At 31.0% G+C, this 4862-nt stretch overlaps 1 pseudogene; it reads right to left on the bottom strand.

Moving 5' to 3' along the window:
* Positions 1-2694: 2694 nt before the first annotated feature.
* On the bottom strand, positions 2695-3520 carry LOC110817380 (agamous-like MADS-box protein AGL80 pseudogene; annotated as a pseudogene).
* Between the last annotated feature and the right edge of the window lie 1342 nt (positions 3521-4862).

The following is a 4862-nucleotide window of genomic DNA, read 5'->3' on the forward strand; positions in this document are numbered from 1 at the left end:
CCAACCAAGATTATTGAGATCAATGAGGTTGAGTTAGTGGAGGGGCTTCCCGATAAGATTTTGGAACATGATAGGTGCAAGATCTCAATTGTCCTTGCACTATTTATTTAGTTGATCAGTTGCCTTGGTGATCCTTTGGCGTAAAACACTCTCTTGATTCGCCATCTTCTGGCTTTGCTCTATCTCGGGCATCCTCTTAAAGTCAGCAAGCACGTGTTCGGCTCCGAGAGGGGAAGGCCAAACCTCTAGTTTTGAGTCATAGGGGCTGCAAATGATTGCACAGGCTTTGACATCGCACAGAGTGCTGAGTTCACTCACTTTTTTCATCAACCCCTTCTTCCTTTTTTTAATGTAGCTTTTCTTGCAGAGTCATTAGTGACATAAGCAAGCTCAACCTTATTTCCAGTCATGGTGTTTTGTCGTGTCTGGCCAAGGAGCAAGAGGGTGTTTGTATAAAATGAGACAAACATCCAATAGTTATTAGTAAGAAATGGAGAGTGGAGCATTTTAATATAGTAGAATATATCATGTAAGGTAAGATGTGGTGCATTTTAAAACTGCAAGTGAAATGTTCAAATTATCTCCAGAAATATTATGTCTTTAATAGGGGATATAGGAAAATCTTGTGATTTAAGGAATATAATTCACAAATTTAATTAGTAAAATGCTAAAAGGTTGCACTTATCTAAAATCATCCAATCCTGACCGTCCCTTTTCATAATAAGTTATTTATTCACTGTAATGCATTTATATACCTACTCTCTCTTGCATTATCCCCAACATGCATTCAAATCTTACCTAAACAATTATGTGAGAAAATGAAATGTTACAATTAATATCAATATAATTAATTCTACAATCCATATATAAAACTAGCTGCAAATTTAATTTTAAACAAAGTAACTGAACTTAAGCACTTTTGTATATCACTAAATTGACATATTCACAAAAAAATAAATAAATACATTCAATACATTTTTAATATAAAATGGTTGATATCAAAAGTTAACAGATTGTATAAAAAGGTATATAGGTGATAATTCGGCTGATTTGTTAATTTGTTATATAAAATTGTGAGTATACATGTTCTTCATTAATGGGAACTACTTCCATCCCTTAATGATCAGGCCAAAGGCCCAATAGTTCCAATTATAGGATCTTTACTTCATTACCAACCGCCTTAATAGAAATCAATCCTCTTAAAAGTTAAATATAATTAAGGCATGATAATACTTGCAAGTGGTAATTCTCTACCTCGACAAAAATAAGAATAGAAGATTCGACTCTTATGTAACACAAAAATAAATATATTATTTATTGTACGTAAAAATTAATAAAAATAAATTTTAATAACTCTATCATATGTTAAAATTAATTATAATATAACGAGATGAACACTGAAATTTGAATACTAGACTTTTCACGTGGATGCTGGTGTTATACACTTTGACAGTAGTGTATAAGTGGTTTCATTGTATTATTACATCTATCTTCATTTTTAAAAAGTACTTCTATTGTATCTTATGAATTTTTGAAACTGTTATCGCAAAAGAATAAATTAGTTTTGAATAAGTGATCCCATTAATAAAGGTTAAATATTGGTCATTATCTTTAAGAATCAATTGCAACATCGTACTACAGATACTACAATAACATACTATAATATTAAAAAATTTGAAGTAGTAATTTATGTCACTAGAGTTAAATATGGTCTTGTTTTATCTCAGTAACATTTTTTTAATAGCAAGAGACTTTATATCATTGATTTTTAAGTATTTATATGTGTAAAAGAAATTCAAAATACTAATTGTTAAAAGTGTTTGAAATTAGCTGTTAAAAATATTTTTCTGTATTTATTATTCTATGTGATTGTATATATTTAAATATGTATATTTATATGTTTATATTGTACATTTCTTCTTGCGTAATGTATTAATTAGCTATTCACAGATTGTTGAGTTTGAAAATTATTTATTTAAGTTATTTTCTATATTCTGAACATAATAATTGCATCACAAAATTCTATTTATGATCGTCAGGGATTCTTTAATATATTTGAGTTATTTAAATATTGCATGTTTTGACTAAAATAAAATTTTTAGAATTATATTTAAATTTCATATTAATTAAAATATTAATTGTTTTAGATATTCGGATTATATCGGGATTTTCTTTGAGGAAAATATTATTCCTCAATGCCATTATCCCAAATTTTAATTCTATGATCTGAAGAGCGCATCATATTTATTAAATTATATACAAAAGTTTCATTTGAAATCTAAACAAATTTGAGTATCTAGCGAGTTTAATCTTCCTTCTAACTAAATTGAATTTCTACATATAGTGCATCAACAATGTTTCTGTACTCTCTGAATTGAGTATAAAAAAAAGAAAAGAAAGAAGAAAAAAGGGCATTCTGATAGCATAAATTTATATTAAGCACGCATATATTTTAACAAATAGTAATACAGCCAAGTCAAGCCGCGAAAAGGGAGAAATTAAAGAATGAAGAGTAGCACTAGCACAGAAAATTTAAAATATTGAGGTGAAGATTAATTTAAAGAAAATCATAACACAAAGTAATCTAAGTACATGAATGTATGTGACCCAACGACTATGTCTGCGAGGATGACAGCTACAACTATTATGATGACTACAACTATTTAGACGATGACTGTGACGACTAAGAAACTAACAACATATCTCTATGGTGGAATTTAATTTGTTATTTAAAGTACATCCCCAATAACACCCAAAAAAATTCAAAATCAAATATCATAATTCTAAATTTCTAGGGGTAATTAAACACACTGGACCATACCAATCCATTATTCTGGTAGTTTTGATATGTGAATGGCACCATCATCTCTGCCTGTTCCCCGTTCAACCCAACATAATGCTGTTGCTGTGCTTGAAGATTCATCCCATCAATGAACTGCATTTGTGACTGCTGCAGCGTCTGCACCGTAGAATCCTCCTTGATTTGAGTGAAAGTCTCACCAGGACCCTTCATCACTCCTTTGTCTGTCGCCTCCTGAGGCTGAGGTGACTTGCTGAGTGTTTCCATGCTCTCTAGGATTTCTTTAAGGTGTTGTTCGATGAGCCAACCCAAATTGTTGAGATCAATAAGGATGAGTTCGTGGAGGGACTTCCCAGTAAGACTTTGGAACATGATATCCGTTATCTCTTTTTTGCGATTATCGTTGCGCTGCTTCTTCAGTTGGTCGATTGCTTTAGTGATCCTCTGGCGCAAGAAGCTCTCCTGATTCACCATCTTCTTGCTCTGCTCCATCTTGGGCATCCTCTTAAAGTCAGCAAGCACATGTTGGGCTCCGAGAGGGGAAGGCCAAACATTTGGTTGCAAGTCATAAGGGCTATAAATGATTGTAAAGGCTTTGACATCGCAAAGAGTGCTAAATTCACTCACTTTCTTCATTAGCCCCTTCTTCCTTTTCTTGAATGTGGCTTTTCTTACAGAGTTGTTAGTGATATAAGCAAGCTTAACCTTCTTTCTAGTCATGGTATTTTGTCTTGTGTGCCCAAGGGGCGGGAGGGGGTATATATAAAATGACACAAGGGTTGAGTAGCCATTAGTAAGGAATGGGGGCGGAGTGTTTTAATATAGAAGAATATACCATGTAAGGTAAGATGTTGTGCATTCTAAAACTGCAAGTGGAATGCCCAAATTATCTCCAAAAATGTTATGTCTTTAATCGGGGATATGGAAAAATCTTTTGATTTAAGGTAATGTGATTAAAAAAATTTAATCAGTAAATTGTTGCAAGGCTGTACTTATATAAAATTATTCAATTGTGGCCATCCCTTTTGATTAAAAGCTATTGCTTCACTGTAATGCATGTATCTATTTACTCTATCTGCATTATCCCCAGCATGCATTCACACTTGAAGTCAATTATACATGGCAACCACACTCATAAATATTATCTCTTAACTATCAATTAATATGTCCATCACCTTCTAACCCAACTTAATTGTATGTCTTGATGTCTTACAGTTATCCCAATTTTATTTTTTAATTCTTTTTTTAAAAAAATACAAAAACCATAGATATATATTTTTTTTCTATATCAGAGTTCTCATTACATACTAACAATAATTTAAATTTATACTTTTAAAAGTCAATGGTATTAGTTAGAAAGTTGTTGAACTAATAGTTGAACTAAAAAAAATACAACAGATTAATATACCATTACCTTGTAAATCAATAGGGGATTTTGTGACATTAAAATGTTTTTTTTTTGAATATGTTAATGTTTGTATTTATGATAAATGTGAGAAATGTATTTGATTAAATTAGAATTATCTCTTGTTTTGTAACATATATATATATATAAGACTTGCTCTCTAGCTAATTATAATGATTTGTAAACATTTCGTATGTAATCTTGTATTTTTTTTTATACTCTTCTAATATGGACACACTAATAATCAGTTCCCAAGCCACAACAAAGTTTTAAAGTAACCAAAGAACTGCCTAGTATCTTCTTCGATCTTCATAAAGCTCGCAAATCAAAATTAACAATACACATATACACATGCAAGAACGTATTACATTTCATTCTCTATATCTATATTAAGATCTTGTACAAGTAGACAAGAAAAGTTAAATATATACACTAATAATTTTTATAATCCTCCTATAGCCTTAACTACCACCAATCCCCTTCATTTTCTTTTCTTTAAAGAAAAAACTCCATGTATTAGATCCCTGAAGAAAAGCTTGATGCCACGTTAATTCACCAGCTCAGTGAATCTGTTCTAACCATAGACAACTCTAAGTATTTACTCATTCTCTTAGGTATAAGTTAGAAACAAAAGAAAATGACCATATTCAACATGCT

The sequence above is a fragment of the Carica papaya genome, chromosome 2, assembly GCF_054855325.1.
Source record: "Carica papaya isolate Zhongbai chromosome 2, ASM5485532v1, whole genome shotgun sequence".
Lineage (NCBI taxonomy): Eukaryota > Viridiplantae > Streptophyta > Magnoliopsida > Brassicales > Caricaceae > Carica > Carica papaya.